The following is a 15,087-nucleotide window of genomic DNA, read 5'->3' as shown; positions in this document are numbered from 1 at the left end:
CTCTTTAATCACATTTCCAGCAGCAGGAGTCAAGCAAAACCATTTTTTATGCAAAAAAGCTCTGATAAACAGAGCTGGACTGGGACAAAAAATCTGCCCTGGCATTTTTGGCCCAGGCGGCCCACCAAAATCGGTCTGACAACCCTCACCAATACCCCATCCTTCCTTTTAAGGGCTCAGATAAAGGGTGTGATGAAACACTTAGCGAATGAGACGTAACATTGCACAACACTGGGGCCATGACAACAAAACAAGAATATATTTTAATAGGCCTAAAAGATTTGTGTTGATCTTGAGCATTAAACACTTAATTTCCTGCATTCTGGGGACATTTTCTGCACCAGGGAAGCACACAATTCAGGTGGCAGGTGACAATATAAAAATAGAATAGAATATAACGCAGTAATCAGTAGCTTATTATTGTTTTTAGCCTAGGTTACTTTTTTGGACAACACAGTTTTCTTTTATATTTACATTGCATTGCAGACTTATTGTGCAAATAAACCTTTTTCATAGCATTTTTATTTGCTAATTAACATTTCTTGGTGCAAGCTATTTTTCAGAACATTTTTAACAAATGCTTTTAGAAAGTGGTGCCCTACATGTCCCCAGCGTCCCCAGTGTAAATGACCCCACCTCCCTACTCCCGCCCTACAGGTTGAGCTACTCCATGCTTACCGCTTCTCCTCCACTCTCCTCCTGCTCTCTCTCTCCCTCGGCCCTGTCAATCGCTAACACACACCTCCTCCTCTGCCTGGCAGTGGCCATGGCTCTCCTTTACTCCTTCAACTACGTCGGCTACTGCAGTTGATGTTATAGAAAATTACCCAATGGGCCGTTGTCCATGCTTTTTTATCGTTGTCCCATTTTTAACAGTTAACTGTAACAGTTATGTAAATACATCATTTGCCCTGTATGCCATATTAGCAGTCCAGCCCTGCTGATAAACCAAATGTACACTACCCAGCACCAGACAGCAGACAGGTAAGGTTAGTATCAGCATTAGAAGCTAAACAGACCTAGAAAACAAGTGAATATTAGACTCATTCACTGAGTAGGCAGAAACACCACTCCAGATGAATGTTAATATTGCTCTAATGCTTGTTGGATGTGTAAATAGGCAACTGTTTGCTAACATGTTAGTCACATCAACTTTATAACGTGATAATTCAGTAGGTCAGTGCTGTGTTTACAGCTCGCACACGGCCTGTCAAAATGTGCAATGTTTCCTACAGAAATATGTTGGTGGTTGATTGCTGTTCAAACCAATTCTTTGCTCAGTAAAATCAAAGTAGAGGAGTTCCTTCCATCCACAGGGAGTCACATTCACTGCCAGTTTGCACACATTTAACTCAATATGAGAGGACAACCAAACAAGTGGAGGATTTAGTTTAGGGGATAATTCAATTGATATTTAGACGGGATCAAAAATAAATTTGTTACACTACCTGCTACTGAGAAAATAATAACATTACCATAAAGCATTACTGATTTTGTAGGGCATTATGATGATCCTTGAGCTGTAATTATCAGTTGCAAGGTCACAGAAACTGAAAGACACAGTGTGTTATCAACAAAAATAAGCTTAATGGGGGCAGTGGTGTTAGAGAAGTGTCCTTTCAAAGGACTCATCTGACCATTGTAATAAAATGGTATATACAGAACAATAATTGGTAAGGCTTTAGACTATAGTACATGAATTACTCATTCATTATTTTGTGCATACAGGATGCCAATAAAATACTAATAAATGTGTATGGAAGTATGGAAGAAGACCAAAGATGAATTATTATTATTAATATTGTTTTATGTACTTTTTTACATTGTTGCTATAAGTGGTTCACCCCTTTTTACTGTAGTTACAGGGTATGTGGACTGTAAAATAAAATGGTCCCTTGTTCGCTCCCTTGAAACTGTAATAATAGCAGAGTTACAGCGTATATTTAAGTTTGTTTTTTTTACTAAGTTTAAGTGGCACACATAGTTTGACTCCTTTTCCTGATATGGATGGTATAAAAGGACATACAGGCTGGTACCCTGTTTGCACCTTGTAATTATTCAATAGGTAATCGAAAGCCTTACTACATTTTTTCTCAAACCTGCTCTCTCTTAGCTCCCTTCACATATTCCAGTGCAACTGCAGCTGCCAGTCAACCCAGCACAGGACAGAGGGCAGAAATGAATGGAAACCAGAGGAGAAATGGGGGTGAGATTGGCAGGTGCGAGGAAGGCCACAAAAGGTGAAGAAACATGAGTGAAAGAGCCAACAGAGAGTATTTGTATGTGTGTGAGGGGGAGGCATGATGGAGAGTGTGAAAGAGAGGTGGGAAAAGTAAAAAGGGAGAAACCGAGCGGAGACGAATGAAAGAGAGAATGAAAACAGAATAAAAATAGAGGCTGAGAGGAATCCTCATTTTTCATTTCAGCCGGCGGACTCGATGCCTCGAGATCAGACAATCAGACCTGATGGCTTTGGGAGGCTCAGTCAGCTTAGGGCTCGGAAAATGATGGGAGGATGATGAGGAGGGTTAGAGAATCTCAGCGAGAAATAGGAGGAGGAGGAGGAGGAAAGAGAAATGGTATTGGAGTAAATAACAGCAACACAAAAGGACAAAGGATTCAGAGATGGAGATTGCAGAATAGCTGAACCACTGGCAGAGGAAGTGGGGTGATGTTTCAGCTGAGGGCTGTGTGGGTTTGGAGTGGATTGGGTGTTAGTGTCACCAAACAGACCCCGAGCACCAACCCCTCCCTGGGCGTAAACAGCTGAGTCGAAGGTGAAGGGCAGCAGGGACGGATGGACAGATGGCCGCATGGAACGACGGAATTTCTTCTTTTAAGAAACCGTCAGCTCTGGGTTTGTGTGTCCTTCACCCCGTTCCCGCAGGAATAACATTAAAACACCACCTCCCCTCCCCTCCTTCTCTCCCCCGTTTTCTCCCTCTCTGTCTCTCCTTCTCTCTCCACCCCCTCTCTCATTAAAACTGTGCGCCTCGGCTTCTAATTAAATCCCACTTGAAAGTCTTAAAAGTCAGACTCAGATTGATTCAATTTGCATTTCTGAACAGGGAACATTGCCTAAAAGGATTAATAAATTGGTTGAAAATGCCTCTTTCTGCAATGTGCTGTTGTTGCTTGTAAGACAACACCCATCCAATACCTCTTTTTCTCGCATTCTTTCACTCTTTTCAAGACATTCACGCTCGCTGGTGCACACACACACACATACATGCGCGAATGAGGCACTAAAAGCAGTGAACCTAGTTGCCCATTCATCCATTTGTCCCGAAACACACGCACGCACACACTCCTCTTCGTGATTCCTCTCTTCAGTCGTCAATTGAATTCACATGTTCGCAAAAACCACTGTGGTGAACATACACACCCACATCTTGCCTCTGCACATACACACTTTCTCGTGCACGCTCATGCAGGCAGAGGCCTACACACACATGCACTTGCCAGATTCACACGCAGCATCAGTGTAACACTGTTGGCAGACCTCCAAATTTTTTCAGCAGAATGTTATGGAAGCATACAGGGGAGGATAATGTGTATGTGTGTGTGTGTGTGTGTGTGTGTGTGTGTGTGTGTGTGGTGTTTTTGCAGTGGGGTGGGTGGGGGGTATAAAGCAAAAGAGAGTGAGAGAGAAGGGGGGGGGATGGAGGAGGCAATTGCTCAAACAAGGCACGCTGGGGGATTAAAAAAGCAATAGGAAGATTGGCATGAAGAACCTCAGCGATGTTGACGTGCTGTTGATGACTCACTTGGGTGATAATATGTGAGGTGCTGTTGGAGGGAAACTGGCCACGGGTCAATGACTCTCCACTCCGGGGCACACCGAGTCAGCTAACTCACCACCGCAAGTCCCAAGATCTCGCAGTCACTCCTCACATCCCCTGTGAAGTGGCTATTTATGTCTACACACCCTGCTTTGATCTTGCTTATGCCAGAATGACAGACTCCGATTGTTGGGAACAGATGTAGAGCTGAAATGATTTACTGATTAGTCGATTGACAAAATATTAACCTTGGGTTCTGGGAAACTGCGATGATATTTTCGGACATTTTATAGACTACACATTCCTGAATCCCATGAATCTTATAGCAACCATTACTAGGCATGGTAGGCCTGTCAAGCTTTGGATTCTCCATGTTAAAGTGTTTTATATAGGTCTGTAGAAAGACCTTTAAAGTGTTTGAAAGGTTTTGTCTTTTTCTTTGTTCTCCAGCCTAAAGCACTAGAGAAAATCTGCTTTAATGTAAGCTGCAAACATTAGCATGCCTGGCTATGTAGCATAAAGTAGTTACTAAGCGTTACTTCCAAGGCAAGGAGCACATCATTAGCTAACTACTTTAGCTCTGTCCTGCGCTTTGTAGAATTTAGACAGCTGTACAGCCCAGCCAGAGTTACTTAAGTTAGGGTTTCCTGACACATGTGTCAATCCTCATCCTAAAAAAAACTTTTCTCTTGCAGAGGGACACATATTGTTTGAATATCATAAACAATACGCCAAGACAATAGGGTTATGTTAGATGAAATAACACAATTACACTTACATTTTTTCCTCAGGATTCTTGGAGTTGCCATGCAACAAAAGAACAATGCTGTTTTTTATTTCCATATCATTTAAACTGTCATCATCTGGGGCATGTAGCTTTACATGTAGCTTAGCACGATATCATATGTAACCATCAAGTGTGTATTTATGAGCCCTTTTACAAGATTTTAAAAGAAACCAAATAACCAACTAACCAGATAACGTTACCATGATTACCATGCTAGCTACCGCTGATAAAATCTGCTCGCAAGTGTCATTTTAGCAAAATGTGCAAATATTAGGCCCGCTATTGTGTACCTCAATCTTTAATTATGGGACCATTGTTTAAACAATTACTTAAAAATGTAAATCTGCCCCCGTTATCATAACTTGCATATGTGCTGCATGAGAACAGAAAGCTTCACAGGTGAAGCAACAGTAACTTGGGGGGGGGGTTAGAGAAAATACTAAACAGATGGTTAATGAAAATAGTCATTAGTTGCAGCTCCACATCTGTGACAAATGTACAGAGAACAGATACAGTAGGCAGGACTGTATCAGTCAGTGTTCATGTCCTCAGTATTGTGTATGGGACTTTGCAGGGTTTCAATATTTTTTAAGGAGATACAATTTACAGAAAATATAATTAACTAAATGAATGAAGTGGAAAAAAGGGAACTAATCCAAAAGAGTTTCTTTGGTGGCTAGTCAGGGTGGCAATGTTTGGGATATTCATTTATGAAAACAAGGCTGTAGCCCCAACAGTAGGTACGGGTTAAATACTATAAGCCAGGGACAAGGGTCCCTGAGGAGGTTCTAATATAAAACAGATCAACTTACTAGGAATCCCAATTAGATAATTAAAGATGGTGTAATCAGAGCTCTCATTCTCACCATGTTCACTGTAGACAGTTCCACAAACAAAACCAATCCTCACATGTGGAAGATTTGAGATTCGGCCCTCCAACAACTCTCTGCTGCAGTGTTTCCTATGAATTTTGTCCATTTCAAAACCAGTTTGATGTTAATGTTACAATTACTGCTGCTGTACTGTAAGAAATGTTTCCCATTATATTTCACTTGAATAGAGACCATTGCTTTGACATTGCTCCAGAGGGCCTTTGTTACAGCCATCATCAGATTGTCACTGCTCACACTTAGCATCATATTATCATCTCAGTCCTGGCTCCTCTGAGGCTGCTCTCTCCTGACTGAGGTCACTGGATGGGTCCTCATGTGTTGACCTCAGATTCAGGACATCGACACAAGCAGGGGGAAACATGGCTCTTAACTTAGAACAACACTGACCTCAAGTGGTTGTTTAACAGCAACTCTTAAAATAGACTACAACTCTACTTCAAACACTCTTGCATATTGTTTTCATGATATTATGCTCTGATTATAGTGATTATCATGCACTTACAACATGCTCATACTGCTTTTATGATGCTTTACAATGTTGAATGAGCATCATTGCAGGTAAAGTGTTACAGCTGCATAGCCAACTGTGCTCAGTGTTCTGCTTCACTTCCTCAGTCAGTGAAAATGTGCTTGTGTGCATTCCACTATTTAGTTAGTAAATGGCATAGAAAAAGAGGTGAAGTTTAATAAATGAGCCTAAAATCTATTTGTATGCAAATAAGACGGATTAACCTGCCAGCAGGACCTGGGACAAAAATTAGATGAGGGCCCCGACTGACCTCCTCTCCTTCAACCTGATGTGCATTATGTATACAAGGTCCCATAAAGTACTGTGCATACAGTAGAACATCATATTTTGCCTTGAGCCCCAAAAATAAGTACTTGTCCTTAAATACACAAATATAGGTGATATGTAGCATTTAATCTCTATACCAAGTGCAATAATAAATGTAAAATATGTTTATGTTTATTAGGTAGATAGGAACTACTTTTCCTTCCGCCTGTCAAAGTCATGCTTGTGCTACAGCTCTGTGACAGAGCTTCTTTACATTTCCCGTGATTGAATACTGACTATGGCTGACTGGAAAAGCAGTCACGTCTGGCTGTATTTTAGCTGTGAAGGTAATAATGACGCTGTGTGTGCAAAGACAGTGAAAAGACTGTGTCAACACTGCAAACTTTGCTAAACATCTGAGATTAAGTCAAAGTAATATGACGATGTTATGAGAGATTTTTATTGTACTTAAAGAATCAGACAGTAGTTTGATGTCTTGTCATTATGTAGCTCTTATTTGGAATTGGTAAGCCTACAGCCTACTCTTTATTTCTCTCATAAATACAGAAATATTAGGGGGGAGGTCACATTAAACTAGAAATAAAATATGTAAAAAGTATTGGTATTGGTATTGGCAATACCAGCCGAATAGGAATTAAATGGTCTCGCACATCACTAGTTTTATATCAATGAACTAAATCATTGTGGACTTTGATATTCAACCAAGTGGCTAAAAATAACCTAACAAAAAGTGGCTTATCAGGCCTCAGTTGCTAATAGACAATTTAGCAGGAAAACAAAGGATATAGCCCACATTGTCTGTGAACATTTAGCAGATACCTTCATTAACAAACCCTATTAAAAACCTGGCAGCATTAAATTTCTCACAAAACATATTCCTTTTGCACATACGTAGTATGTAAACATAATTTCCGGGGTGCCCCTGTGTCTTAGGGGTCAAGTTGCTGACCTCTCTAGGGCTGTGGGGATCCTACATGGAGACTGTACCCCTCAATTGGGCATAAATATACCTTACTTGACTGTATTAACTACAGACAAACACAAGAAGCAGTTTGGGCGTTGTAATGCAAACATAAGGATAATTCCATTCTGTAATGCATCATAATTTGGAATGATGTTGAAGTGCACTTGAGGTCCATCTACAGTTTAGACAGACACAATTAAAACCCCTGTGGGTTGACTTTCACCAGCTCGGAAGGAAAAGGTAAGATGCTTGTTTCACTACTGTATATTTGCACACACTCATAAGCTTTGTCATCATCAGCGTATTGACAGCAGTGCTCCCTCGCCATGCCTCATGGCTTTGATTGATCATTGTTTTGATCAGCCTTGACTTTATGATTTATCAAGCCTCCTCATGTTCATTTGTCTATTTAACACACTGACGCCCCTTTATTATCATCTCACATTGTGTATCTTATGCTGAATCACACGCAATAAGCTTCCAGACAACTTATTGTATGTGTTAAACTCACATGATGACCTGGAAAATTCATTGTTTTCTACATTATTGTTTTTGCTGCATTGTCAATCAACTATTGTAATTCACAGCTAAATGAAAACCGTGGAAGAGGAAAATTAAGGAAAGGGACCCAGGTACAAGGTGTGACGTAAATCCCCGATTCCATCCACATCAGCTCATGTCATCATACCAATCTAACATCTCCACTTGTATTCACTCACCAATCACCAGTGCAGCTAAGAAACATTTAGGGAATTGCTGCAATTGTTCCTGGAGATGGAGTTGTGTTAATAGGAAAGGAGAAACCAGAGGGCGGGGGGCTCCAGAGAGACGAAACAGAGGAGACAGTCAGACAGGGTATTCAACCCCCAGCTCTCAACCACAGAGACCCAAAGTCCAAAATCAGACAGGTCAAAACCAGGGAAGGTGAAATGAGAAGCAATGATTGTGACATATTAATGATAGCAATGAATACAGACTGATACATTGACAGGAGTCAGGTTAAGTATCAATATTAGTATTATATTGGCTTATTTGCAAAAACGGGGTAAAGCAGTAAATTGGAAAACATTTTTTTAAAGAATATGTAACTTTCATTTTGCTCAGTTTAAGTTTAAAGGGGCTATAAATACTGTTCAGCAGCCACTAGCGGTGCAGTTTTTAAATTGCAACCAGGTGTGTGCTTGTATGTGTGCTCAAACTCATGAGCGAGCAGAACCCGACACAAAGAGCCCGAAACACCAGGAGACCATCCACAGAGCATAAACATATATTATATTTATTTTATATTATTTATTAATATATTTATATTTATTGTTGCGGCTCTAAGATATGCACACTTCATTATTTCTCTATTTATCTCGACTGGTTGCTTGCTCGGATAGCTGAAATTTGCAAAGCGGTCAAAGGCATGACAGGAAGCGAATTGACATTTATGTTCCAAGTTCATTTCTTGTAAGGGTACGGAACACAACGTCAATTCTAAAGCACCTCCACGTTGCACATCAGGTGAAGGAAAAAGGCAATATCTTCGACTGTCTTCTTACTACCAAATAATATATCAATAAAAATGAACGGCCCCCATCCCTACCCAAAACTGATTTTTTCAAAAACATTCCAAAGTGTATACATCAGAGAATGCTGGTCTCATGTTGACTGTGTAGAAGGACAAAACACAGACAGAGGCTGGCTTTAGCTTAAAGGAATAGTTCAACATTTTAGGATTATATAACCAAAACCACAACATTTCCCCTTACCAAAGAGCTTTTGTTGCCTAAACCTCACACCCTGGTCTCTGGTGACAAAGTCCACCATTCATTACAGTGCATTAAATTTATTCAGCTGGGGCTTTTATCCAATGTGACTTACAGTAAGTGCATTCAGCCACATGGATACAACCCCAAAATTGTAAAAAGCATATGCCTACTTCGGCTTCATCAAAATGCTGAGATGTTTATTCCACCATTGTGGAGCCAGGACAGCAAACAGTCATTAGGTATCTGGGCCCCCCTTGGAGGGAGTAGCAAACTGATTGGCAATAGCAGAGTGTAGTGGAGGGGCTGGGGTGTATGGTTGAACCATGTCCTGGATGTATCACCCCAACCATTTCTTTGATTTCTTTAAGGATGTTATGCAGAAAAGCTTCTGCAAACACATTTTAATCTACGGCTGTGCCTTCTTGAACAGTGGGGAAGGTAGCCTGCTGGTCGGGGTGTGTGACGATGAAGTGGTTTATGGTATGCAATTCAGCCATTAAAAGGAGGACGACACCCGTCTGCAGGTGGACTGGATTGTTAAGCGCTTCAATCCTCCTCTCATTCCCTACTAGCCTGCATTTTCTGCCTCTGGTGAAACCAGGGGAGCAGGGTGCTGGGCCTCTCTTCAGACTGCCTCCAGCCTTCAGTGAGCCAACCCTCTTTGAGAATGACCGGGGGATGGTGTACATGTGGCTGGATGGGAGTATGCGAGGGGCCTTCTGTCATCCGAGAAATGAGAAAATGCGTCGTCATTCAAATTCTTGCGTGCTGAAATGCTGTGTGTGTGTTCCAGATGTGGACTGGTAAGGTGCAGCAGCTGGAGCAGTATGAATCAAAAGAAACAGAAGAAGAAGGCATCCCCATCCGCGTGGTGCAAGGTGAAGCAGAACCTGAAGTCATCATTGAGAAAAAAAAACACAAGCTAGTGCTTCTCTGTCTACTGTGGGAACTCCAGATGCCAGGCCAGCTTACAACACTGGAGCCCAGATTTGGCACTGGAATACCCTCCATCTTCAGAACACAGCTAGATGTGGAATTAATTATTTCAGAAAGACAACTCAAAGAAATGCTAAATATTGCATTGTGTTAGAAAAGCTAGTGGTACAAAGGCTAGCTATTACGTTTTTCATAAAAACTTCATAAAGTGACAATATATCAGTTAGATTTCCGCTGGCCCAAGTAGCAAAACTATATTTTTTAAAGAAAATGTTTTCCCTAGTATGGATCAAGCTCATCCTAACTGATGCATCTCAAAGGTGTCTTTAGTTAGACCCACCTTTCCTGGTAAATGTCCATGTTTTTCAAACTCCATGGCACCTTTTGTCACAACTGTCTGTTATCATGTTGACTCCACAGCAATCTGAGACAACTTGATGATGGCATTATTAGGTCAAAATTGTCAAAGTTAGTATCATCTGGGTTACTTTTTCAGACGCTACAAAACGTCCCCAGAGCCACAGAGACAGTATAAAATTTTACTTGCTAAATAGTAAGCTCAGAAACTAGTGAATTCACTTTGACATGTTAAATTAAAGTGCATGAATGGAGACAGGAAGCTCCAATCTTCACAGTTACTTGGTTTCTGTGAAAACAGCAAATCTCTTGGCCATGTGGGTCTCAATGTAATGTATCTCAGCGTCCAGCAGGGGGCAACAGAGTATCAGCACAGTTTTTACCTCAACACCTCTGCCTTATGGAACGGGAGGCAGAGCCCACTCATTGGTGATTAAGGATCTGGTGATGAGTCACGAAGTGGGGGTGGGAGGGGGATGGGACAGAGAGATAAAGGGAAAGAAGGAGAAAGAGGGGGAGAGGAGGTGCGGGCTGCTTGCATTACCTCCAGGTGTCCTCTCACGTTGCCAGGAGGCTGACAGATTTCTTCTGTCTGGCCATGAATCCTCATGCTCTACGTTCTCCTGCCAGGGTCCCTGTCTGTCCATTTATCTACAGCACACATCCATTCAGAACATGCAGGAGGGCTCTCCATTCAGGGCGGGGGTCAATTGAACAGAGTCCCTGCATTAAATGATATCTGCCAACAATATCTTCCAAATGCCTTTAAATAAATATATTTAGCAAATGGGGACAAATAGAGCAATGATGATTAGATTGTGAAACTTACAAGGAGAACTGGTTAGTCTATGCCAAAAATAAATAGACAAAAGCTTTGTTTTTATTTTATTTTTGATTATATGACTTCTAATTAGATTTTTGATACCTGTTTGTTTCAAATTATCATCATTTGTTCTTTGGTCTCTGTTCTATATGTAAACACCCCCCCCCCTATCAGATTAGTACAGGGCTTTTTTAGGCAACATCTTACATTCAAAACTCAACTTTTAGCTTTTTCAGTCTGTCCAACAGTTCATAGCCTGCTTCCTCTTTCTGATTTGAGTTTCATGTCACACATCCGGTTCTGTTCTTCTTTCAGCCCTTTGACAAACATCTGTGGATGATATTTTTTTCTCACATCTTATCTCACATGTTTTCTTTGTGCGGTTGACTTAGCTCGAGCATAACCACGCACGCAGTAGCAGCAGCTGTGAGTTAGTGTCGATCAGCCAGCTAAGCTGCACGGGGGTGGCTGACTAAGTCTTCTTACCATGCAGAAACTTTGCTTCCCTCCTCCCCGCTTGCCTACACATGGAGTGTCACGTTGTGTTTTGTTGCTCTTGTGGCCGGGTGTCGTCATAGAGGAGGAATTACAAATGCATGAATACAATCTATAGATTCACAGGTGCTATCTGTGCATTTTCATGGATAGAGAAGACAAAAGGGAAATGACTGCATTCTGCTTTGTCTCACAGTAACTGTACCAAATGTTTCCAGGACCTGTCTTTCTCACAGGATTGTTTATATTCATGGGATCTTACTCAAGGCTACGCAAGAAGTAGTACATTAACCAAGCAATATTCCGAATGAACCTCACGATATCTCCACCTCCTAAACTACACATGCAGACTTTGTTAATGTTTGCCTTGGTGAAACACAGTCCATTTGTGACAGCATTGACAGTGTGTGTGCATTTTTGTGTGTGTACATGAGTCTGAGTCACGTCACATGCATGAAGCAGGGGAATATCCCTGCATATGTATACTGTGTACCATTCCTTCCGCATCCTATCCAGTTTCATGTGTGCCATGCGTGAATAACATGACCTGTATCTATCTAAAAAAAAAAGCATAAACAATTAATTTTAAAAAATTTCTTCAAACCTACAGGGTTGATCCCTCAAACCAGAGGAGTGAATTTACATGCCAGAGTCAGTGTGTATCATGCCTCTGAGAAATAACCGAGAAATCCCCGTCTTCTGTAAGCCAGCGAGTCTGACTCACTGTGCAGCACATCTATCCGTACATTCGTACAATCACATGGGTTCCACAAATGTCAAAATGTCTTAAACAGAAGCTCCAAAAGTACATTTCAGTTTCTTTAACTACTGCCGCATTTTCTCCACCTAATATTTACACAGAAGTGTCATCATTTTTAACTGTTTTTCTTTTGGCAACAGTGAGTCAGCCGAGCAAACCAGTCATATATTTACAAGTTGATGTGCCCAATAAAACTCTAGATAGACTATGACCTCCAGCTGATGATCATCAGAAGGCAAACAGCCGGCAGTGTAAACAAACATCAAGGATACCTACGGGGAAGCATTTGTTTGCTCCCTTAAAATTCTGTCCTGTTGTAACACTACTTCATGAAACACATGCACATAAGACTGAAAAGGGGACTGGAAAGTCAGAGGGCTGTCCTTGCTTTTTGTGCTTAATTGTATATTAGATTGAAAAGAAGATAAAGTCTGCAGTGTTCTGCAAATAATTCACTAAGTCAATTGTACTCCGGTTTACCTGGTCAACAAATGACATGCAGTATGGCTCAGGCAAGGAAGCAAAATGAATCTAAGAGCATAATAACTGCTTCAAATATGGAAGATGTTTGGGCAGAATAATGCCATACTTGTTAGTGAGGCTCAGGAGGAAGATGGCTGTGACTGCTGTGTTCCAATCAAATCAAAATGACACAGTGACCTTGGAGAGACACAGAGAGAATATATTTTTAGCTAGCTGTTCTCCCAGGGATGCTGTTTTTCCCATCTCCGTTTTTGTCTTTATTTTATTTTTTTTGGTCTAATGCTGGCCACCTGGCTATCTGGCTTCTACAGGGACACCTGTTTACAGAACAGAGCTCATGAGACAATCAGGCCTCTCAGCTGAGGGAGCAGAGAGGTTGGATTGACTGGCTAACATCACTTTATTTTTTTCTAGCTGTAACAATAAAAGGCTGTTCTTTGCTCACTGGGTGCAGGGAAGAGAGCTTGACTCAACTACTGAAATCAGTTCTTTGGGGAGCTGCTGCTCACTGAGCTGTTGGATGAAACAAATTTTTTTCCCTTTTAGGTTGATTGTTGCTCGATGTTTCACGAGTATAAAATCAGCTCTAGTACAAAAAATATTGTTATGTAGGTTGTTGGAGAAAGAAAGCTGGTTTGCCTCAAGACAGTGGTAGTCATTCTCATTTATGTTTTATTTTTGAAATCGGTCCAAAGAAAAACTGTAGTCGGTTGACGATTCATCCATAGATCCATTCATTTTCCACTGCTTATCCAGAGCCAGGTCGTGGTGGCAACAGGCTAAGCAAGGTAGTCATGTGACGTCCCTCTACCAAACGTCTTCTGTCTCCTCCTCGGGGAGCCAGATGAGGTATGTAATCTCCCCAGCGTGTTCTTCCAGTTGGGCGTGTCCAAAAAACTCCAAAGGGGGGCGCACAGGAGGCATCCTGATCAGATACCCGAACCACATCAACTGGCTCCTATTGACACAAAGGAGCAGTGGCTCTTACTTCGAGCTCCCTTTGGATGTCTGAGCTCCTTACCCTATCTCTGAGGCTAAGCCCAGTCACTCTACAGAGGAAACTCTTTTGCATCTGCAACCTCATTCTTTCAGTCTCTATCCAAAACTAATGACCATGGGTAAGGTTTGGATTATAGATTGACTGGTAAATCTTCATCACAACGGTCCAGTACAATGCCCGCACCAGTCTGTCTGTCAATTTCACGCTCCATGTTACTCTATTTCCAATTGTGTACAAGTCCATTTCTTGACAAAGACCAAGTAGAGAATGAGGACGGTTCAAAATGTCTTATATACTTGCTTCGACCGCATGTTTTTTTAAAATTGCTATCCTGTGAATCCACCATTCCATCAGAGCGGTAGTTGCGGTACCTGTCCATAGCACATAATTAAGGACATGGACAGTGAGTAGCGATGTACAGTCATCAGCAGACTGAGCAGACCACAACTACAGCGGAACGTCTTTAATAGAAAATTATAGAATGTCTGCAATAACCTACATTTTTAAGATGACACTTCCACTGTAGTAATTTGAAACTTAACAACATAATTTTTGAGACTACGTGTGGAGTGTTGGTTTGTGTAGTGTGCAAAAAAAACCCCACCTGATCTCGTCTAAACTGAATAGATAAGCTCTGTTCCACTACCCTCAGTCAACCAAAGAGAAGGAAGGAAATAAAGAGTGATTTGAAGGCATTGTGCATACCACTCAACCAAACATTAAACAATATGAATGCTTTTATCTCTATTGCACAAACCAAAGCAAGTGGATGCAAGACTTTTGCCATATTGCCATGTTTCATCAACTCTTTAACTCACCTTGACCAGCTGCTGACAACCTGTTACATGTTTGGTTAGAGCCTAGATTGAGTGGGGATGAGAGAAAGTGGTAAATAAATAGATTTACAGTCAGGATGCACATACAGTTAGAAGGAGAAAAGATAAAATGCCAAACCCTAAAACAGACACCGAGGCTCATTTGATGACATTCTTTCATGTACACCTCTATTGTATTTCAGCGACAAGAAACTGCTCCGACTCATTGTTTTGTCTTTTAACTGCCTGTCTTTACGAAAACTGGGAATGGGTTGTGCAGATTGACATCTGCTGCTTGTGACCACCTTTTACCAACAATATAGTGAATATCAATCCTGTTTTATAACATGCAGCACAAAAGACAAAGAGATTAAAATTAAAGACTTTCTCCCACAGCAGTCGGACTAACATAAATCGCTACTTACATAACATCGCTAATTAG

The 15,087-nt window shown here is 41.2% G+C and overlaps 1 long non-coding RNA gene across 1 annotated transcript; it reads right to left on the bottom strand.

Annotated features, from left to right (window-relative positions):
* Nucleotides 1–13,482: 13,482 nt before the first annotated feature.
* Nucleotides 13,483–14,692, bottom strand: LOC119906813. Its single transcript, XR_005445040.1, has 2 exons — nucleotides 14,649–14,692; nucleotides 13,483–13,788 (listed from the first exon to the last, which is right to left on the bottom strand). It is a non-coding gene; the product is annotated as an uncharacterized LOC119906813 (long non-coding RNA).
* Nucleotides 14,693–15,087: the final 395 nt, after the last annotated feature.

The sequence above is a fragment of the Micropterus salmoides genome, unplaced genomic scaffold, assembly GCF_014851395.1.
Source record: "Micropterus salmoides isolate LMB-PRFRI ecotype aquatic unplaced genomic scaffold, ASM1485139v1 Ms_hic_scaffold_17, whole genome shotgun sequence".
Lineage (NCBI taxonomy): Eukaryota > Metazoa > Chordata > Actinopteri > Centrarchiformes > Centrarchidae > Micropterus > Micropterus salmoides.
This window is presented reverse-complemented; position numbering and strand designations above follow the sequence as displayed.